Source organism: Ictidomys tridecemlineatus, chromosome 12, assembly GCF_052094955.1.
Source record: "Ictidomys tridecemlineatus isolate mIctTri1 chromosome 12, mIctTri1.hap1, whole genome shotgun sequence".
In the NCBI taxonomy this organism is placed as follows: domain Eukaryota; kingdom Metazoa; phylum Chordata; class Mammalia; order Rodentia; family Sciuridae; genus Ictidomys; species Ictidomys tridecemlineatus.
Window position 1 is genome coordinate 64,621,904 of NC_135488.1, and position 24,096 is coordinate 64,645,999.

At 40.1% G+C, this 24,096-nt stretch overlaps 1 protein-coding gene across 1 annotated transcript in view; it reads right to left on the bottom strand.

Annotated features, from left to right (window-relative positions):
- Anxa4 (annexin A4) overlaps positions 1–24,096 on the bottom strand; it is a 65,013-nt gene that overhangs the window by 29,577 nt on the left and 11,340 nt on the right. The gene's annotated exons all lie outside the window — the stretch shown is intronic.

Here is a 24,096-nt window from a genome sequence, read left to right on the forward strand (position 1 = left end):
TCAGAGTCACATTTATTGTACCAACAAAATACTCTTCTGTTTGGAGATGCACATGACAGAAACAACCCAAGCTGTTTTGATAGGGTAAAGTACCATGACTAGTCCTCAAGCCAGAAATGGATTCTGAACTGTATTCTATGGTAGATCAGAAGATGATCAGATGGATTATCTCTCTTCTCCATAGAGACAATCCATCTGTATCAGGAAAAAAAAAAAAGTATAGCACTTCAGCCTACAGTGTAGTGTGTGTGTGTGTGTGTGTGTGTGTGTGTGTGTGTGTGCAGGCCAGCCAGCCAGCCAGCCAACATTAGAATCTGTTTTTTCACAGCGGCTATTTTTACTGCCACCATCTCAGGATTAAAGATGCTGCTTCCCTTTCTTGCCGCCTCACACATTCAGCTTTGTCCTCAGTTTCCAGCATCCCCTTCATCATCAAGGAGACTTGAGTCATCCTACATTTCTGTTAGTCGTTTAGAATGTAAGAAACGTCTTTGCTGTGGGCTCACTCCTTTGTGGGGTTCTCATGACATATGGGCAGGCCCTGGAGGGATAGGCCGACTGCCTTCTGTTCCTGTAAGTCACATGGACAAAGCACTTTTTTCTGAGCATTTAATTAGACCCTCAACATTCAAAGAATCATCTCAGAACCAGAAGTTTGGGCATCCTGGGAGCTTATTAAAAATGGAGAACCTCAGGCCTCCACTCAAGACCTACTTCCCGAATCTTCATTTTAACAAGATTCTCCACATGTTTGTTTGCACAGTGGGTTGAAAAAATAAATAATAATAATTGGCCTGGTCCACCCAACCAAGCAGCGTTTTTCAATGATAACTAAGACCCTCCTAACTCGCGTATTAACTCTTCTGCCATGTTTGGTCCTGATTACTTACCATCCTCCAGCTTTCCTCAGGCCCAGTGCCTCGCTTCCTGGTCTCCCCACCACTTGCTGCACACTGACCTCACATTCTAAAGGGGTCCAGTTCCTTCCTACAGGGAAAGCCAACTGGTTCTGATGAACCTCCTGAGCAAAGAGCTGAGCCGGAAAAGAGCAGTAGATTCTGCTCTTTTGACAATGAGGAGACGAGGCTGCAGGAGCAGAGGGCTCCTTACAGAGTAGGCCCAGGGACAGGTTGGCAAAGCAGGGAAATTGATTGGTAAGGGCCTTGAATGCCCAAAGGAGGGGGGTGGGCTTGGTATGGGAAAGACAGTGATAAGTTGTTATTTTCTGAGAAAGGCTATGATAAAAGAAACACTTTATCAGGGTATATAACACAAGTGAGAGGGACTGGAATGAGGGGCGAGAGGTCAGGAAGGCTTGAGAGATGACTATAGGAACAGCCAGGGAGAGGGGAAGACCTGGATAGGGTGTGTCACCTGTAATATGATATACATGAGATGCTTAAAGGTGAGACCTTATTAGATATAGTGACTCAGGAACTATATAATGCCACATTGCTCGCGACTAAAACACTCAGGGGTCACTCCAGGGGAACTGGGCTGTGCCAAATAACCACACAAGAGACAGAGATACCTTTTTCTTTGGGTTCCTGTGATGGCTCCTCTGACCTTAAGGGTCCACAGAAAGAGAGAGCGAGAGGACGCACTGAACCCTTTTATTGAGGAGAAGCTATTCAAATGAGGCAAGGGGTCAGGTTTCAGGGGGTTGAGTCTAGCTTCATGATGTCTGCTGTCATGACATCTAGGAAGGCCACACCCAAAGGCAGAGAAAGAGAAGGGGACACACAAAGGGCGTTTCCATGGAACATTCTATCCCAAACAGGGTAAGGGGTAATATCTCAAAAGAACAGGTGAGTGTAGCTCAATCCCTGGGGATGTAGGAAGGCATGCCCACGCATGAAGACACATTTGGTTGCATTATTTCTAATCCCAAGATTGGGGCTACCATCTTTAGCTACTTAAGAGTGGCCAGATCACTGGAAGTGACTGACAGAGCCTCAACCAATCAGGAGAGGAAAAACACTGGTCATATGATGTGGCAGTCTCCTACAATATAAATTTATTCTTTAAGTCACCAAATATTCATAGACCATCTCTATGTTCCAGGCACAGCTTCAGTCAATAGAAATAATGCAGTGGATACATCAAATAACCTGCTTTCAGGGAGCTTACCAGAAGAGGGAGAGAAAAACAAACAAATGAATATGTAAGATAATGTCAGACAGTAGGAAAAATAAAAACATAACATAAGGATAATGATATAGAGCAGGGAGCTGTAAAGCACAATCATTCAAGGGTCAAATCCTGCTTTAGTAACCTACAAGCTAATGATGATTTTCACGTTATCAAATAGCTGACCAAAAAAGAGGAATATTTCATGATATGTGAAATCTTCATGAAATTCAAACTTCAGTGCTATTAAGTTTGTTCTAAAGCTGCTCCCAATGCATCCTAAGTTTGGCTTTCAAGTTTATCCACACAGTGAATTGTAACCTCACTTAAAGAGCAAACAGACGGTAACCTACTCTTATAACAGGTAGCTGAGTCTTAGCCAATCATGGGTGACTGTCAACAATTCAACCCATCTTCAAACAAGAGGAGGACTAAAAACCATTAGGGCTGTCTCTGTATCTCAGATTGGTGTTTTTTTTTTTTTCCTTGTTACCAGGGATTGAAATCCAGGGGCACTTAACCCCTGAGCCATATCCCCATCCCTTTTTATTTTTTATTTTGACATAGGGCCTCACTTAGTTGCTTAGGGCCTTGCTAGTTGCTGATGCTGGCTTTGAACTTTCAGTCCTCCTGCCTCAGCCTCTCAAGCCACAGGGATTATAGGTGTGCATCCCGGCACCTGGCCTCATTTTGTTTTCTGCAAATCACTTTCTTTTCTCTGTCTATAAATAAAACCTGCCCATGTTATAGAGTGAGCATAAATAAAACCTGCCCGTGTTATAGAGTGAGCATGCTGAACAATTTTGGATCTAGGCTAACCTGATTCTGGAATCACAAAAAAAGCCAATTAAGATCTGCAAAACCAGATTTATTATAATTTAATCTTTTAACAGTTTCTATAAAGAGACTTATTGCCTTATAACCACAGCCATTTACTTATATATTGTCTATAGCCACTTTTATGCTACAAGAGTAGTTGTAACAGAGATCACCATAGGGTTCACAAAGATGAAAATATTTACTATGATATGGAGGATCAGGAGATAAGTTACCAGCCAGGAGCCAGCAAGGATGGGGATCTGGAAGGTGTCTTTGAAGAGGTAATATCTGGGCTAAATTAAATCCTACATGAGGGGAATAACCATTCAAGTCCTGAAAGTGATCATTTTTATGCAGAATGAGCAGAGTGCAAAGGCTGTGAGGCAGAAAAAGCTTATTGTGTTTGAAGGAGGAACAAAAGTCTCCTGAACAAGTGCAAGAGTGGCATGAGATAAAGATGGAGTAGGGTTACGTGATATTGTGACTTATGATAAGAAATATGTATTTGGTCTTCATCTTGTTGCCCACCCAGAATTCCAAAAACTCTTGGAATTTCCTAAATGGCAAAAGAAACATCTATGTTATTCAGAACAAGCCCCTCTCAACCTCTCCTGAGTTTGTGTGAGGAGGTGACTTTTGGAGAAGTCCTACATGACTACAGCATGGGGAACTGGTTGCCAGGAGAACTGACTATGTGATTTGAGGGCTGCAACTTCCACAGGAGAAAGGATCTGAAGACTGATTTAAATCACAAACGGTCGATGATTTAATCCACCATAAGAAAGCATCCACCAGGGGCTGGGGATGTGGCTTAAGCGGTAGCGCGCTCGCCTGGCATGCGTGCAGCCCGGGTTCGATCCTCAGCACCACATACCAACAAAGATGTTGTGTCCGCCGAGAACTAAAAAATAAATATTAAAAAAAATTATCTCTCTCTCCTCTCTCACTCTCTCTTTAAAAAAAATAAAATAAATAAATGCACAGATTTGAAAAAAAAAAAAAAAAAAGAAAGCATCCACCAAAGCTCCATGCCCCCTCAGAGCTTGTTCTGCCTGTTCTGAGTTGTACCCTTTTATAGAAACCTGATAACCTGGTAGGGAAACTGTTTTCCTGAGTTTTGAGAGCCATTCCAGCAAACAATTGAACAGAATGAGTGCAGGGATTGTGGGAACCTCTGATTTATGGCTAGTTGGTCAGAAGCAAAACCTGGACTTGGGATTGGCATCAGAGGTAGGGACAGTCCCATAGGACTAAGTCCTCATCTGTAATTCCAGGTAGTATCAGAATTGAGTTAAACTGTAGGATGCCCAGTTGGTATGCACTGGGAATTGGATACTTGCAGAATTGCTTGATGTGGGAACCTCCCACATACATCTGATTGCTGGAGCTCAGATCACAATATCCCAAAGTATAGTGCTTTGGCATATTGAGTTCTTTGAACCAAAGCAAACTGGAAGGTCTTGGAAGCAGTCTCAAAACCAAGAACTTTGACCTTGTTCTGCTTTCCTGTCTCTCAACCCTCTTTGACTCTCCCAAAGGCAATTCCAGAAACTAGAATTCCTTTTCTTCAAGGTGGATCATAGAAACTAGAACTCCTGCCCCAAAGCAAATCATAAGGCTCAAAAACATTACTCTAGTCTTCCCTCATCTTCCTGTGTAGGAAATGGCCATAAAGAAATTCTCTGACCTATTCTGAAAGTAGATCATAAGATACTCGTTCTACAGTTGCTCTGCCTCCAAAAGAAAGGAATGAATCTGAACAGACGGGTCTTGCTGGATTTCTACACTCACTCGATTACCATTAGATCATATTCTCCTGTCCAATCACATTTCTCCATGGCTGTCCAAGCTTCATTAAACCTAAGCATAGATATAGACTTTTCCTTGCGTCTTGGGGGGTATTCATTCTGAAGGCTCCTGCATCATGTAGAACCTTGATTAAATACATTTTTTTAATGCCTTTCCCTTGTTATCCTGTCTTTTTTGTTATAAGAGTGTTAACTATGAACTTTAAGATGTATGAGGAAAGGCACCACACCTATCCGCCCACGCAGTGCCAGAAATAAAGTATTGAGAGCACAGTTGTGCTTCAGTTCCCAAAGGGAATTCATTGCAGGACTCAGATACCAAAATCCATAGATACTACATTCCATTAGGTAAAAAGGTGTAGTATTTTGCATACAACCTATACATATTCTCCCATATATATTTTAAGTCATTTGTAGATTACTTGTGATATCTAACATAATATAAATATTATATAAATGTTGTTACACTGTATTTAATAAGGAATAATGACAAGAAAAAGTCTATAACACATTCAAGATAGATGCAAGGATTTTTTTTCCAAAAATTTTCTATGTTCAGTTAGCTGAATTCATGAATGCAGAACCAGTGAAAAGGTGTTTTTCTCTACCTAGTTGGTGTCAGAAATGAGACTTGCTAACATGGCTGCCCACAAAAACATGATTTGGGAAGAGAAAGGATGACAATCTTCCATTCCTGAGTGGCCTCATGGACCAGTTGGCTCACTGAATGCATAAGGAATTGCAAATCAACAAGAAAACATGAAACGGAAATCTCCTGATTATCATTATCTGTAAGAGCTAAAAGGAAATAAGAAGAGAGCTCTAAGTTGGCCCTGGGTGCCAGACCAAGCTCAAATTTCAGTGAGTCTGAGCTCTGATCACTAACTTCATAGACAACCCTTCAGGAAAAATTACACAGAGACTATAGAAAGTACTGCTAAGAACTCTGGTCACATGGGAGGAAGGCCAGACGGGAGACACTGCTAGAACCAGGGAGAAGAGTGTGCAGGAATTGTTTCCTTTTGTAGATGGGTATCACCAGTTTCTCCAGGAGCCCTCACTAAAATGACTCAAGCCAGTAACTAATTTAGGGGTAGAATCTTTGGTTTTGAATGCTGCAGAAGAGAGGAATGTGTCTGGGTTGCTGCAAGACCCACAGCTCACTAGGGAATTGAGTTAAAGTGCAGGACACCCGGTTGGCACCCACAGAGAGATGGAGAACTTAGGTGGATGTACGTGATCCCCCAACACACACACACACACACACACACACACCCCAGATACTCCTGAGGGAACACTAGAGTGGTGAACTGAATGAAAGCCAATGTGAGGTCTGATTACTCTGAAAAAGGAGACTGTGCCACTCCCTATATAAATGCCAAGTGAAGCGCTGCAGAGGAGGCATATGCTCCTTATAAAAGCTGCGTGGGCCTGGCTTTATGATAAGGAGGATTTCACCTGCCGAGTACACCAATGACCCGGATTATGACAAATGCTGTGATTAATTAACAAGAGAATGAAAAAAAAAAAAAGACACAGAGCTCAGAGACTGCTTTTAGATGTTTGGGAAATCTTAAATGATTACTAAAAAAAATAAGGTGAATGAGCTGGTTGAGGTGGCACACACCTGTAATCCCAGCCCCTCAGGAGGCTGAGGAGGGAGGATCACAGTTCAAGGCCAGGCTGGGTAACTTGGTCAGTTGGTCTGAAGATAAAAATAATAAAAGGCAGAGGGTGTAGCTCAGTGATAGAGCACCCCTGGGTTCCATTTCCCAATACCACACACACACACACAAAAAAAAAACCCCGATAAGGTGAATGAGACAGATAATGACAGAAGCCAAACAGGAAAAAAAAAAAAAACCTGTCAGGAGCAGAGAGAGGTCTTTGAGACTTTTATAGTCCTGAGCCATAGCTTTGTGTAGAGGCACTGTTCTATATCATGGGAATGGACACCCATCTCCCTCTTTCAGTTTAACAGTATAATTAATTTATTCCTTCCTTCCTTTTTTTTTTTTTTTTCTGGTATTGGGGATGGAGCCCACAGGTACTTAACCACTGAGCCACATCCCCAGCCCTTTTTGTATTTTATTTAGAAACAGGGTCTCACTGAGTTGCCTAAGGCCTCACTAAGTTGCTGAGTCTGGCTTTGAACTCACAAACCTCCTGCCTCAGCCTCTGGAGCCACTGGGATTATAGGGCTTGCGCCACCCCACTAGGCTTTCAGTATAATTTCTGCGTGAGTTGAATTGAGTTGCTGCTGACTGGCTGAAAAACTCTGGCAGCTGCAGCTTTTAGGAACCAGCGCCCTCCTTGTGCTTCAAGCTTTGGAATAAATGACAAGTGAAGAGGCAGGGAAGAGGTCCCACCCGCAAAAGCAACCTTTAATAGGAACATTCCTACTCCTTTTTACTCCACTAAGAAGTGGAAAGCTGGCTTGAGCAAAGCCTGCTGGAAATACTGAGAGTCATTATTGAATGAGCTAGAAATATTCTACCAAAGGGAAAAGCCTGTATCATACTTGAACACCAGGTGCTTTTAGCCAGACAGTTTATTTTGAAATGTGGACAGCACACAGCTTAAGTCTATTTATACAGAGGCAGCTGTTGTGTATTTATTTAAGTCCTACTAGCACCAAAGGAGATTCTAACTAGCTTATAGAAATGAATGCAGAAAGTGGTACTCCTTGGTTCTTTCATTACACATCAGATAACACAAGTTAGTCCACCCAACTGCTTTCTAGTAGTGTCAGGCTCCTAGTAAGGCACAATGACTCTTGGCAAGGGAAGAGGAGCAGAGAGGGAAGGAAAGAACTACACTCCCCAGCACAGAAGGTCTTCTTGCTACATAAAACGATCTGCCCTGAAGGATGAAAGGTCCTGCTTCCAGAAGGTTCACCTACAAAAGCCCTCCAGCATTTCCTACCTGCCCTCTAGTGTCAAGCTCTTTGCAGATCCTTTGCAAGAAGCTCAGCTACCTCAGCTTCCTGGATTCCTTTCTTCTTTCTCTCTGAGGGCCTTCCTACAATTCCATAAACTGAACCATATGACCAGGTTCACAATGACTCAAGACTTTGGGTTGGGATTTTAAAAGCTTTGATTTCATAGACAGGCAAAATAATGAGCAACCATGCCTCAGTTTTATATCTGTAAAATGCAAACACACTCTCATTTCAGGAGTGATTCAAATGACCCTAAACACATCAGGACACTCCAAGATGGAAGCCCGAAGGTGGCACATTTTAGTAGAGATGTCTTAAAAAAACCCAAATTATACAGTATGTGGGGGACCACAACTTCTTCTTTTCGGTACTGGGGATTAAACCAGGAGCATTTAACCACTGAGCCACATCTCTGGCCCTTTTTATATTTTACTTAGAGACAGGGTCACACGGAGTTGATTAGGGCCTTGCTAAATTGCTGAGCATGGCTTTGAACTGGTGATCCTCCTGCCTCAGCCTGCCGAGCTGCTAGGATTACAGGTGTGCACCACCACTACCAACTCTGGGATTGCAACTTCTTAATAAGGGAATTCTACCACTAGATTTTGGGATAGGGAAGTTTTCAAGACATAGTTTAAGAACAATGGAAAACAAGCTGGGAAATAAACATCTGAAACCTATGCCAATAGCAGTTATATACAGAAAAAAAGTTGTAAATAAATTCAGCCTATTTCAGGTAAGGTTACATAAAGTCAGAAATAATTCACAATGGATTCATAAAGAAAAATCAGGTATGTTGATAAAACATCTGTATTGTTTTTCAGAGTGATGTACAGGATAATTGTGCACTGTCCCATAAATCACCCTGTTGTACCACACTGTCATTGTAGGGCACCACTGCAACAAGCCAGGTGTGCTGACTCAAGTCCACAGTTTCTTACATCCTTTTGGCAAATTGCGGGTATGTGGGAGAAAGGACCTCTGATTTCAAGCACTATTGGTAGACCATATGTAGAGGCAGCAGTAAGGGGCTTCCCCCCATCTGAAGGAGAATTTGGAAACAGGCAAAGTAGATTTTTCCCTGAGCATTAGATAGTAAAATCAGCAAATACCCATCAAAACAAAGATATGCAAATTCATCTCAGTGAGAAAGAAAATTTCCTGGGCTGAGCAGGTTTGTCGGAAAGGCATTAGCATATTTAAAGAAGAACTGTGTCCACCAGCAATACAAGAGCCACTCAAAACCATCATAGAGGGGCTAGGGCTGTAGCTCAGTGATAGAGCGCTTGCCTCACAGGTGTGAGGGCCTGGGTTTGATCCTCAGCACCACCTGAAAATAAGTAATAAAGATATTGTGTCCACTTACTATCTATCTATTTATCTATCTATCTATACACACACCATCATAGAAACTTACTCTGAAATATTCATCCAAGTCCTGCCCTATAGGAAAAGGGGGATCCAGCAGTACAGGGGCCAGATATGTCCCTACTGTGATTTTATTCATTAATATTCTGTTCTGATTCCATGGTTTCCAAGTAACCTTTGGACTAAGGTTTGGCTTCCTCTATAAACCTGGAGCAAGAGGATTTTTGTCTAAGTAACAATCTTTTTTTTTTTTTTGGTATTGGTGATCAAACCCAGTATCTCTGGGCTACATCCCCAGCCCTTTATATTTTTTATTTTGAGACAAGTTCTTGCTAAATTGCTGAGGCTAACCTCGAACTTGCCATGTTCCTGCCTCAGCCTCCTGACTTGATAGGATTACAGGTGTGCACCACTACACAAGGAAATACACAAATCAGCTGTGTATATGTGTGTGTCTGTGTGTGTCTGTGTGTGCCTGTTCCTGAGGGCTGCACCCCTTCTTGGTGAGCTGATAAACACAATTTCTCTATGCCTACTGGATGTTGCACTGTAGTGAATTCATCCAGGACAAATACCATCCTTGAGGCTCCAACTTAAACTTGGTGGCCTCCCACCACCTCCCAGGACAGGCAACCCAATCCTTCATCATGAAGGGATTTGCTGTCCATGGCACATTCATACTCTGGCACAGGCTCACTTCCCTGGAAGAGCACATGCGAGTGAGTCACTCACCATTTCTCTTTGGTACAGTTTCATTTTACATCCCACAAGAGGACAAATTTAAACTTCTGCTCTGTGGATTTGTGGAGGGTGTAACTGGGCCCCACCCAAGCACTAAAGATTTTCAAAACTGCCTATGAAGTAGGGCAATTCTTTATCTTTTTTCTTTTTTCTTGGAACTTAGATCCTTCTAAAGTTTAAGAGGTTTTATTCACCAGGCATCATGTGATAAATAAAATATATGTAGGACCATTGTTTTGAATTGAGCTCCTGTACTAGGTTCCAACTGACCAAATCAAAATGGAGTCACTCAGGGCTGGGGCAAGGGCTCAGTGGGTAGAGCGCTTGCCTAGCAGGTGTAAGGCACTGAGTTCGATTCTGAGCACCACATATAAATAAATAAAATACAAGTCCATCAACGACTAAAAAAGTATTTTTTAAAAATGCAGTCACTCATGCTAAGTGCCATGCAATAAAACTGAAACTTAAAAAACAAACAAACAAACAAAAAACCAGGAAAATCTCCAAACAGGACACTTTAAAAACAAATAAACAAACAGAAAACAACACAACAACAACAACAAACAATGGAGATTCACAATAACTGACTGGAGAAAAGGGCCACTGGCTGTGACTCTGCATAAGAAATTCATCTCTGCTCTAATGATTACAAGGAAAGTAACTGAAGTAACTGATCTGCTTTTTTATTTTTTATTTTTTTGTATTATGCTGTTCCCTGTGCCTGCTTGAGCTATCATAAAAGCCAACTGTCCGGTCATCCTCAATGGAGCTCCCTCTGTTTTATAGACAGGATACTGCCTAATTCATGAATCAATTTAAAAAAAAAAAAAGCCAGTTCAATTTTTTAATTTCTTGAAACAATTTTTGGGGGGGTACCAGGGATTGAACTTAGGGCACTCGACCACTGGGCCACATCCCCAGCCCTATTTTGTATTTTAGAGACAGGGTCTCACTGAGTTGCTTAGCACCTCACTTTTCCTGAGGCTGGCTTTGAACTCATGATCCTCCTGCCTCAGTCTCCCAAGCCGCTGGGATTACAGGCACTACCATGCCCAGCTTGAAATTTCATTTTTAACACCAGCCTGTTAAGCAAACCTAGGTAAGAATCTACTCCAACTCAGCAGGTGACAATCTTTTGTCCAAATTTAGTACTTATTTTCAACATTGTGTTGAAACACAATAACAATTTCAACTTATAAGTTCAAAAAAGGGGAATTCCCATATAATTTAAAACATCTCCTTTCCACTCCTGCAATCTTTCCACATCAGGCCAAAATCTTAAAGTTTCAACTCTTTCCCAATAATTCCTTTATCTAAAAGGCAGGGCAAGGAGGCAAGGAACATACGTTAAATACTTTTCTATGTTATCTTTAACAATCTACCCAGTAACCTCTGGAATCCTGGTTATTATTTCCATTTTGTAAGCTAAAAGTGAGGCATTAGAAAGGTTTTGTAATGTGCTGAGGTCATATGGTTAGCAAATTGCTGTGCTGGGACAAAACACTCAGTTTGTCCATTGTGAAAGCCAGCTGAACGATACAACAAAAACTGGCTGTGGTTTAGTTCTACATTGTTTTAAGAGGTACGTTTAAATATCTAAGTTTTATAAAAATAAAAAAAGATCCAATGTAGCCTAAATGAGAACTGTTTGGATCCTGCATGTTCTGTTTAATCCTTGCCTTGTTAAATATCTTGTCTCATTTTCCCAGGCATGGTTTCAAGTAGGACAGAAAATAAGAGCCTCTTATAATAAACTTTATAAACGTGCATCTGATCTCCTTTGTGTCTCTGGGTGCTGTATTCAGCTTGCATCATCTAGTGCTTCAGGTTGTCTTTGGTCATTATTTTTCCTTTTATTTGGTTATCTGAGTAGCTCCTAGCACCACATATAGACTAGGGACCTTTGGAATTTGATTGGATGGATTTTTTTTTTTTTTGGTAACTTTGAAAAACTGTTCTCTCTCAATTACAGGCAAATTGGAGTCCTCCTGTCTTAGGCCACTGACCATAGAAATAAGAAGTTGATGTATAGGCAACAGTGATTATTGCTCACCTCATGGGACTGATAGAATAGTTTTCACTGTTGTCTCATATTCATTCATTCATTCATACAACCAGTATTATCTGAATGCCTGCCTGCTCCACGCCAGGTACTGTTCTAGGTGTTACAAGACACACTTTAATTTCCACCTCTATTCTCTTTATTACAAATTATTATCCCCTATGTTTAAGAACAGCCCGACATTGCTGGGTGTGGTGGCACACACCTATAATCCCAAGGGCTCGGGAGACTGAGGCATGAGGATTAAAAGTTCAAGACCAGCCTCAGCAATTTAGTGAGGCCCTAAGCAACTTAGCAAGACGCTGTCTTAAAATAAAAAGGACTGGGGATGTGGCTTCATGGTAAAATGCTGCTGGGTTCAATCCCTAGTAAAAAAAAAAAAAAAAAAAAAAAATTAAAACAAAAATCCTGGAGACCATTGACAAAGACTTGGTTACACTTCTTCCCCAGTGTGAGGACTCTCCTTGCAACCTTTCTCTCTGGTCACCTTCTCAGCTTCTTGTCATCATCTGTCTCTCTGGTCCTGGGGTTTACTCCTCCCTGCTCAGTGGCTCTCAGCAGCAGGAAAGCTGGCCTTAACATTCCTTGTTCTGTCCTCTGGAGCTAGAGAGACTTTATTTGTATTGAATGTTCAGGTGTTTTATCAATACTATGTCATTTTTGCCCTCTCATTATCCAGTGAATCCAAAAGGATAATTTACATTTTAGAGGAGTTACACCTGGGGTTCCAGGCCATTCAAATAATAGATGATAAGAAAAGGTGTTTTCACAGGTCTGACTCTATAGACCTTTATATTGTATCCACATCAAATACAGGTGCGTGTACTTATACATATAATTAAGTATAAGCTAGGCACAGTGGTGCAAGCCTGTAATCCCAGTGGCTCTGGAGGTGAAGGCAGGAGGATCGTGAGTTCAAAGCCAGCCTCAGCAACTTAGGGAGGCCCTAAGCAACTTGGTGAGACCCTGTCTGTAAATAAAATATAAAAATGCGTTGAGAATGTGACTCAGTGGTTAAGCGCCCCTGGGTTTAATCCCCAGTACCAAAAAAAAAAAAAAAAGTATTAAGGCAGATGACAGTTTTAGAAGCTTTTCAAATAATAATGGAATAAAAACTTTAAATTGTCATGTTTCTTGCTGAGCTAGATGCTTTTTTTGTTCTTCATACCCTTAATATGGTACATGAGAAACACAAAACAACAATTATAAAAACACTCTTTTCCCAGATTTGCCTTTTGACAGGGTCTCCCAGCCTTTCTGGTAGAGAACAACTTGACCCAGCTCTGTGGTAATGTCCCTTCGAGCAGACACATGGTCAGAGTCATGCCATCTCCAGCTGAGAGGGCAGAAGCCTTCCAACCAGGCACATTCTGTGCTCTGCTTTAGAACAGAACAGGGCCCAGCATCCTGGGAATGCAGGTGGGGAGGTCATGACTCATCTGACCACAATATAGACATGCATCGTGCCCTTGGGTTCCTCTGAATTCAGTGTCAGAGGAGGTTAGACATAATGGCTCCGTTTGGTTATGTCTATCTGAGTGCAGCAATATTAAGCCTATCTAGTCTATAACAATAAGGAGAGAAAGGAAGGCCAGAACTAACTCTTTCAGCTTTTGTGATGAATGGAAAACACTATGGACTTTCATTCAAAGCTTAACATGAGGTTGGCACAGCTCTGACATGTTTTTTTCCAAGACCTCCATGCTACTCATGCTAGTAGGGGTTGTGCCCCCAAACTTAAACACAGCTCTTTTTTTGCTCACTCAGAGTTGATTTCTCCCTGCTTCAGATCATACTGTTAAGCAAGCCAAAGCTGAGAGAGCAATTCCAAGGATGAAATGTGAGCACCCAAAGAAAGCAGAAGTGGAAATGGGGGAGGGCGTGTGGATATTTGTTCCCAGAAAGAGTATATTTCCTCCATGGTGGTTGGATTTGTCAGGGTAAAGAAGACTTTGGAGAGTGCCCAGCCCACACCTTCATTCTGTGGGTAAGAAACACTTCTGTCTACAGATAAGTGATGGGACCTCTTCTGGGTAATATGCAGGGTCAAAATGTGTTGGGTTCTCAGCTGACCCAAGGTCTGAAAGATGCTGACATCATGGACAGTACAGGTACACCCCAGGACTGGAGAATCCATGCCATCCTGCCAATGAGAATCGGCAATGGAAAGGTCCAGACCTAAAAAATGGCACAAGCAATTTCCCAGCTTAGTCAATAATGGTCATTCAGAGGAGCAGAACCTTCTTCTACAAGGACCACACCATTCTCCCTCCATAAAAAAGTACCTGGAGCCCTGGGGCAGAACCCCTTGGATTTACAATCCTAGTAGACACACTTTCTAACTATGTGATTTGAACCAAGGCGAAGTCTCTTGTGCCTTACTCCTTGCTTATGTGGAATTTATGACAATAGTTCCTTTATAATGTTGTTACAAAGATTAATCATATAAAGTACATGGGATCACAAACACATATTTACTCAATAAATTCTAGCTACTCTTTTTGTATTACTATTTGCTCCAGGACAACCTGGACCCAGTGTACGAGAACAGGCTCCAATGTGCCATGAGACTGAAAAATATAGACAGATCCAGGATTGCACAGAGCGCAATGGAGGACTTACTGATTAAGTGTGGCAGCAAGATAAGGTGATTCTCATGATTTGGGTCAAAAAGACAGGGCCTTATAAAGTGGCTAGGACAAAAGGATCTTCACCCAAGCAAGAAGAGACCTAATTTCTCTCAAGCTAATATCAAAGAGTCAGGTCTGTTCTTGGCATTAGGGTCCAGATGTCCATCTCCACAGAATACTGAAATGGTTTGTGTCTATTTGGGATAAGCTGGGAAACGATGCAGGGAAAATCATCAGGATTACTCAGGGGCAATCACGGCAGTTAGGACTCAAGATGGCTGTAGTCACGTCAGGGCTAAATCCATACACTATTCTGTCCAAGTAACCTTTATCCACTGTTGAGAGCCACAGCCAAAGGGGCCCCAGCAAACTTCCAGCTGATTGGCTCCTCTGCGGTGATGTTCATTGGGCTGTTTCCCTGCCCTTTCAGATAACGGAGCTGCTCATTGGGGGACTTCTTTGGTTCTGCCCACGCGACCCAGCCAATCGGCCTCAAGAGCAGGAGGGTATTGGGAGGTGGTGAGGCTTGCGTGGAGTGAGAGCCTTGTGGGAAGCCGGTGGTGGCAGTTGGGCTCTGAGGGTTTTTTCCTGAGGAGCTGTTTTGTTTGGCGTTTGTAGTTCTAAAAATAAAGTTAGTTTCTTTTGACAAGTGGCTCCTGAATTGTGCCCAGCCAGACTGCGGCATTCCACTACATCTACATATTCTAGATTATCTGTTTAGTGAGCTCTTTACAGTTAAATAGGTACAGGGTTTCAGTTTTATATGATGAAAAAAGTTCTATGGATGGTGATGGCTACAACACAATGTAATGTACCTAATGCCACTGCACTGTACACTTTAACAAGTTAAAATACTAAATATTATCTTGTGTGTATTTTACTATAATCAAAAAATATCTTACATGTGAGCTCCTAAAAACAAAACAAAACAAAACAAAACAAACAAACAAAAACACCTCTAACCTCTTAGGATCTGTGCATTCTGTGGTATGCATACTTTACCTCGATCATGATTACTTGTATGCATATATACAACCTGAGGTCAAGGTCTCAGCCTTGTGAGCTTATGATCACCTCTCACAGGAAGCAGCTACTGTTACCCTTTCTCTTACAATGTTTTCCAGAGAAATTAAAATCTACTCCGTGTTTCTTGACAAAATCCTGATTATCCTTGGAGTCAAGGCAAAATCCAACTGAGTGAAATCCAAAAATCCACGGCTTTTGCACAGCATCGTGGTTAAAATCACGTCTCTTCAGGTTTAACAATTATCTAAAGAGAAAATCTGACAAGCATGTTAGGTTCTGCCACAGGGTTACATCATACTTCCTGGTTGTTATCAGAATTATTTTAAAATCAAAACCTCACAAGAAAACATGCAAAGTCACTCAATTCCATTTTCCTCCTTCAGAAACATCATAAGTCTTAAAGATAAAGCAAGTGTCCCTCATCAGAATAAAAGTAAGAACCCAGATTCTAGTACATGGCCTTTCTCTTACAATGTTTTCCAGAGAAATTAAAATCTAATCCGTGTTTCTTGACGAAATCCTGACTATGCAGGAAAGGAACAGAACAGGTTGGATCTAAATAAGATCAAGGGTTGTGAAGAAAAGGGAAACTTGTACATTGTTGGTGGGAATATTAGTACAGCCATTATGGAAAACAGTACGGAACTTCCTCACAAATCTAAAAACAGGGCTGGAGGTGTAGCCCAGTGGTAGAGACTTGCCTAGCATGTCTGACTGAGGCCTTCAATCCTGGGACCATCACTACCACGACCACCACAAAAAAGAAAAAAACTAAAAGCAAAATTACTGTATGATCTAACAGCCTTACTTCTGGATATTTACAAAGGTTTGAAATCAGTATGTTGAAGACATATCTGCATCTCCAAGTTCATTGCGGCATTATTCACAGTAGCCAAGTTATGGAATCAGCCTAAATGTATAGACAAAGAAACTGTGGTATACACACAATGGAATACTTTTTAGGTATTTTTTGGTACTGCGAATTGAACCCAGTGGTGTTTTACCACTGTTGCACATCCCCAACCCTTTTTATTTTTTACTTTTTAGACAAGGTTTTTCTAAGTAGTTGAAGGCCTCACTAAGTTGCTGAGGCTGACCTGGAACTTGTGATCTTCCTGCCTCAGGTTTCTGAATTGCTGGTAGTACAGGTTTGTATGGCTGCACCCCTCAATTTAGCTTTGAAATTTTTTGTCATTTACAATAATATGAGTTGAAGCAGAGAACATTATGCCAAGTTAAATAAGGCAAGGACAGAAAGACAGAACCTCTTACATGTGGAATCGAAAACACTCTAACCCCCAAAGCAGAGGTTACCATGAGAGGACTGGGGTTGTAGCTCAGTAGCAGAGCACTTGCCTAGCACGTGTAAGGCACTGGGTTTGATCCTCAGCATAAAAAATAAATAAATAAAATCAAGTTATTCTGTCCATCTACAAAGATAGATAGACAGACAGACAGACAGACAGACAGATAGATAGATAGATAGAGGTTACCATTAGAGGTTGGGAGGGTAGGGGGAATAGAAAGACCATGGCCAAAGGGTACAAAAGCCCTAATTACACCAGAGGAATCTGGGAGTTTGACTTGTTTACCCTATAATGTGGTTAATATGGTAAATAATAAAGTATTATGCATTTCAAATTCATAAAGAGTAAATTTCAAATGTTCTCGCCACCAAAAAATAGTATTTGAGATTATAGATATGTTAATATGATTTAATTTTTCTGGATTTTATTCATAAGTCATACTATCACTTTGTACCCCACAGATATATACAACTATCGTCTGTCCATTCACAATTTGAAAAATAAAAATTCAAAAAGTAAATTAGAGTGGGGAAGGGATTGGTGGTGCCTCAGTCATGTGGCCAGGCTTCCAGTCATCTTGCTAGGTTTTCTTACCTGTAGGTGGGAATACACATGTGCGCAGCCCAGTCCTTTCTTTCTGGCTGTACAGGCACCCCACCACCACATCTGTTGTTAATAGCAGCTTAGTTTTCCTTCCCACATTTACATAGGAAGCCAGCAGAGGGTAAACACTTCTCTCTCCAATGTCTGGCTTTATTCTGAGGCCTTTGTGTCCTGCCAATGATCCCCTCCCAGCTCTGCGGGCAGCTAGCTCCTCCTCCCCCAGGACAAGCCACACCCTCACTGGGCCAGGGTTGGGTTCCCTCCCCAAATCTTTCCAGAATCCAAGCTGACTTTGGCAGAAGAACACAAAAACAGAACTGTTAAATTTCTTCCATAGTGGATTTCTGATTCACACAGGAAATTTGCTATTTTCTGATGAAGCTCCTATCAATTTCTTTTTGAAAGCCTTGTGAAGGCACAGAGAGAAGGAAGACTTTCATGACAAAACTCAGAAGACTAGAACTGATGTGAGATTATGTCTGAAGCTGGGAGGAATTGAAAATAACTTAAGGCAGATGATGCTGGATAACGTGTGTGTGTGTGTGTGTATGATAGTTTCCTTTTTAAATATTTATTTTTTAGCTGTGGGTTGGACACAATATCCTTATTTATTTACTTACATGTGGTGCTGAGGATCGAACCCAGGGCCTTACATGTGCTAGGCGGGTGCTCTACTGCTGAGCCACAACCCCAGCCCTGTAAGATAGTTTTCTATCAGCTCTGTCAAATATGGGGATCTATCTAGAAAACTCTACCCCACCTCACCCTACTGCCTCTGAGGTGAAAAGTTATGACATAGGCCAATTACTGGTGCCATTTTCTCCCACACCTGCCAAGGGGTGTTGGTGTGGCAACTATGATGACAGAATAGATGCAGGGAGATGTGTTCAGTGAGAAGAACCTTAGGAGAAATGCATGCTGGGAGGTATATTTTATACACTGTGTGTACACTTTATGCGTGTGTTTGGTATTTTATTTTTCCTCAGACAACCAACCATTAACAGAGGAAAAAAAGAAAACCCAGTAGAAACTGGGAATCAGACCAGTACTGTATAAACAATCCCTTTCCTTCTGTAAAGCTGATGCCAACACCAAAAAGTATCCAGGACAGGCCTCGGGTGTTTTGTTCATCTGTTGTTTTTTGTTGTTGTTGTTTTTGTTTTGGCACTGGGGATTGAACTCAGGGGCACTCAACCACTGAGCCACATCCCCAGCCCTCTTTGGTATTTTATTTAGAGATGGGGGTCTCACTGAGTTGCTTAGTGCCTCACACTTGAGGCGGGAAGATTGAACCCGCAATCTTCCTGCCTCAGCCTCCTGGGCTGCTGGGATTACAGGCGTGCGCCACCATGTCTGGCTGTTCACCTGTCTTTTTGATAAGCAGCCTCCATACCTGCATTGTACAACACAGTGGCCACAAGTCACCTGTGGTTACTGAGCAACTGATAAGTGGTTAGAGCAATGGTGAAACCACATTTTAAATTTTATATCATTCTAATTCATTAAATTTTAAAATTGATGTAGCATGTTTTCCCATTACACAAAACTTCATTGCTTCCATAGAGCAACATTTCATTTTAACCCTTGCCTGGTAAGTGTACCCAGCAGGCACATGGCATCTTTCTAGTATTGCACGTAACCACTAATCTATTTGGTGCCAGCATCTTTCTTTGCTTTGGATGTTTTCCTAGGCACTGACATGATATTTTAATGTATTTATTTGAATATGATTTGCAGGCAGCATAAGTTACACTGGTAACTATGTATATTGTCATAATTCCATTTTCTTTTTTCTTACTACTTTAATAAGTATAATGTAATTAAGTCCTTTTTTAGTTTAAAAAATAACTGTGGACTTTACAATTTTTTAAATGAAGACTTTTTCCTGCTGTAGAAATGCATGGAGTACAGAAGAATTACAACTAGCACAATAAACAAAAAAGAGATGAAACTGGCAAAAGATTTAATGAATTCAGTCAACTTGGATTGATGCAGCTTTGAAAGTGATGAGCTTATCACTTCAAACTCTTCTTAAAAAGATGAACCATTTTTTTCAATGTAAATGCAAATATTAAGGGAAAAATTTTTGAAACTTGATATAGTCACTGGAAAAAACTTTATGTTTGAGATAGGTTAAGCATTTGAATTTAGGTGAAAACTGTATGAAATCTAAACACAGATGAAACTTTAACATTCAAATTCAGATGTGCCGTCAGTGTCAAATACACACCAGATTATTACATAGAATAAAAAGAAGACTGTAAAATATCTCATTAGGAATTTCTATATTGGTTACGTGTTACAATGATAATACTTTGATTATACTGGGTAAAATCATCTTTTTGGTGGTGGTGGTGGTAGTAGTACTGGGGATTGAACTCAGGGCTTGCAGATTCTAAGCATGTGCTCTACCCTTGAGCTACACCCTTGTTCCAAATCTATATAATTAAAGTTAATTTTTCATGTCTTTTTTTTTCACTTTTTAAATATTACTACCGAAAATCCAACTTACATTCGTGGCTCATTTGATACTGCATTGCCTGGCACTGTTGTAGACAGAGTTATGACAGCTAATGTTGACCAAAAACCCATCACAGTCAGATCCTGTCTTTAATAACTCACATGCATGGTTATTATCTCTTTAAATCTCACAAAAAAGTTTATTTATCTTATTAGTGTCTTCATTTCCCCATTTTTCTAAAAGGAAGGAAGGAAAGAGGGAAGGACGGAAGAGAGACGGGTAGATACAACATGGCCTCATGACAAGGCAAAAGGATCAAAACCTATTAAAGGACAGCCTATTCTGAAAACAAAAAACAAAAAAACAATTTAATCATTCAGGAAAAAAAACCTCAGAATACTATTGGGCACCCTCAGTGTTTGACAGAATAACATTAACAATAACAATAACAAAACATTCTTTTGCCATTCATATATTCATGTACCAAGGACTATGGAGACACTTAGCCCAAATCTCTTCATGGGAGCAGATGGGAGGCATATCTTGGAGAGGATGAGTTTTAAAGGATGGGTAACTGCTACCAGGACACAGAAGAAAACTAATTCATTCCAAGCAGAACAAATAGCTGAACCAAGTATCTGCTTATGTGTGTGTTAGGTGGTAGGCAGAAACCAGTCACAACTAAGCAGTTTTAATTTATCCTAGGCAATTGGGCACCTTTAGGAAATTTGGGGGTAAGCTGAAGAGTGACAATAGTAAGAACAGTAAGAGGTTTTAAATTATTGCCACCCTGGCACAGGTTAAGAATATGCTGGCTTTGGTAAAAAGTAATGAGGGCCTGAATAAGAACAGTAACAAGGATGGAAATGAAGGGACAAATTTGAGAAATGTTAAAGAGAGAGCAGACAGAACTTTGTCCCAGTTTTGTTAGTGAAGGTAGAGAGTCAAGCATGGAACCTGCTTTTTGTTTGGACAATTGGGTATTGGCATCCCATTTATTCGTTCTTGGATATGTTGAGTTCCAGCTAACTTTACAACATCGGAGTGGATCTCCATTGGGACTCCAGAGTTCAGAAGAGGGCTAAGGGTGTAGGTCAGTGGTAGAGCATATGCAAGGCCCTGGGTTCAGTCCCCAACATCAAAAACAAATATTTTTTTTTAAAAAAAAAACCCTAATAAATTTAGGCAATAGATTTAACTAGACATTTCTCAAAAGAAGACAGGTACACAAAAATTATGCAGCATCATGAACCATCAGGGAAATGCAAATCAAAACCTTGCTCCAACAAGAATAGCTATTATCAAAAAGATTAAAGATGAGAAGTGCTGGTGAGGATGTGGAGAATCAGAATAGTGGGAATGTAAATTAGTACAGCCATTATGGAAAACCGGTATGGAGGTTCCTCAAAAGATTAAAATAGAACTACCATGTGACTCAGTAATCCTACCAGAGCGTATAGGTCCAAAGGAAATGAAATCAATATGTCAAAGAGACGTCTGCATGCCCATGTTCACTACAACAGTATGCACAATAGCCCAAAATAGACATGATCCAAGTGTCTATCAACTGATGAATGGATACAGAAAATATAGAACATTTACACAATGGAATTCTATCATAAAAAAGACTGAAATTCTGCATTTGAGGCAATATGGATGGAACCATATTATGTTAAGCAAATAAGTCAGGCACAGAAAGACAAGTACCATATGATCTCACTCACATACGGAAACTAAAAAAGTTAATTTCATGGAAGTCCAGAGTAGAATGGTAGTTACCTGAGCCTTGGGGGAGTAATATGGGGAAAAGTTGATCAATGAGTACTAAATTATTACAATTAGAAAGCAGCAAGAAGTTCTGGAGTGCTTTTGCACAGTAAGGTGACTATCGATATCAATAATACACTGTACATTTCAAAAAACTACAAGGATCTTGAAAGTTTTCATTAGAAAGAAATGATAAATGTTTGAGGTGATATTTACTTTGATTTAAACATTACACAATATATACATGTATTGACACATTATATGATATCCCATTGATAAGTTTAATTTTTACTTTTTTATGTTAAAAATAAATTTTTAAAAGGAAGGGAAAAATATGCATTCTAAAAATAAATAAATAGAAAAAACAAGCTGAGAAGAAAGGTCTAAGGCAAAATAAAGATTTTGAAGACACTCAGCATAGGTAGTTAAAGTCTCAGATTAGCTAAGTTCTCATAGGAAAAAAAAAAAGACACACCCAAATACATGTGTAGAAACTTCTTCTTGGCTGAGAAGCCTGCTGGATAGAGGATGAGTTCTAAATTTATCTTATTTACTACTCTACCCTCATTGGCCAGCAAAGTGCCTGACATGTCATAATTTATTCTAAATAATTGTTTGTGTGAACATACTTATTTCGTTAGGTTTGAGAATAACATAATATTCTAAACAGGAGATGAAAAATGACTAGCACAGTAACAAATCCTTTAAGATGAATGATTCTGGTTTAAATATCCCATACTTAGGACATCAAGGTCAAGATTAATTTTCTAGGATCCTTCTTTTCTTCCAGTTTATTCAAGTAAAAAGAAATTTTTGATTTTAAAAACATGTGAGGGCTGGGGTTGTAGCTCAGTGGTAGAGCACTTGCCTAGCTTGTGTAAGGCACTAGGTTCCATCCTCAGCACCACATAAAAATAAATAAATTAAATAAAGGCATTCTGGCCATCTACAAAAAAAATGCGTATATCTAACAGGGCTTACCAAATCATATCTCAATATCATTTTTCCCCCTACTGCTTGGTTTCCACTAAATTGTTTTTACATAAAATAGAATCCTTCTAAAAGAAACAAAGACCCTTTACAGAGGTCATAGAAAATTTAATCTAACACCTTAAGAAGTCACAGAAAAGATAAAACAAATATCAGTTTACTTTTTACAAACAACCTTTATTTATTTTTTTAATTGTATTTATTTGTTTGTTTATTTATTTATTTAATTTTGGTACCAGGGATTCAACTCAGAGGCATTACATCCCCAGCTGTATTTTTTTTTGTAGTTTATTCACAGACAGGGTCTCACTCAGTTGCTTAGTGCCTTGCACTTGCTAAGGCTGGTTTTGCTCCTGTCTCAGCCTCCCAAGCTGCTGGGATTACAGGTGTGCAACACCATACCCAGCTCAACCTTTATTTATTTTGAATTTAAAAAATAATGTATGTACATGACAGAATGAATTATTTGGCTTTACTTCTGTTTTAGCAACCTCAAGATTGGACAGTAGTAACAATGAAGTATGGATCACAGACTATTAGCACTAACTTTGTCACTATAACTTCACTTCCCCCCTGTTATTATTTAAGTTGCCTGTGTGATCTGATAAAACTCCTTTCCCAAACTCCAAAGAATGGGGAGAGGCAGAATTTTCCACTGCAAGGTTGAAAATAATTGATCTTCCATGTCTACAAATGGAAAAGATTAACTTTCATGGAATTTGAGAGACTGGAAGGTCTTTAGCAATCTATTTTCCCTTTCATTTTATTTCATAAATTATTAAATCAGCTTTCAACATAGAAAAGAACATCTTAAAACAATGTAAACATACCATCTACTTTTATTTTCTGGTTGCTTTAGTGTTTTAGCATAGTAGTAATCACAGTATGTATATGAGTTTTGTGTCTACTCTTTCCAGTTAACTTTCCACAGTCTACATTATTACCATATTTATATTCTTTTTTTTTTTTGGTGGTGGTGGTACTGGGGATTGAACACAGGAGTGCTCTACCAGTGAGCTACATTGTCAGCCCTTTTTATTTTATTTTGAGACAGGGTCTCAATAAGTTGCTGAGGCTGGCCTGGAATTCATGATCCTCCTGACTTGGCCTCTCAAGTAGCATGCTCATCTGACTCAAATTTATCATTTTACAGAATTTTTATTCATCCATCATTGATATAATTTACTCAATGTCCATATTATTAGTTGCTCAACATTTTTGGAGGGGAGCTGGGGATTGAACCTAGGGGCACATTAATATGAGCTATACCCTCAGTCCTTTTATTTATTTTTTGAGACTAGGTCTTGAACTTGTGATCCTCCTGCCTCAGCCTTCTGAGTCACTGGAATTACAAGTATGCACCACAGGTTTTTTTTGTTTTTTGATACCATAATAACAATCTTTATAATTAGCTTTATGGATATTTTCTTCTTCTTTTGACTC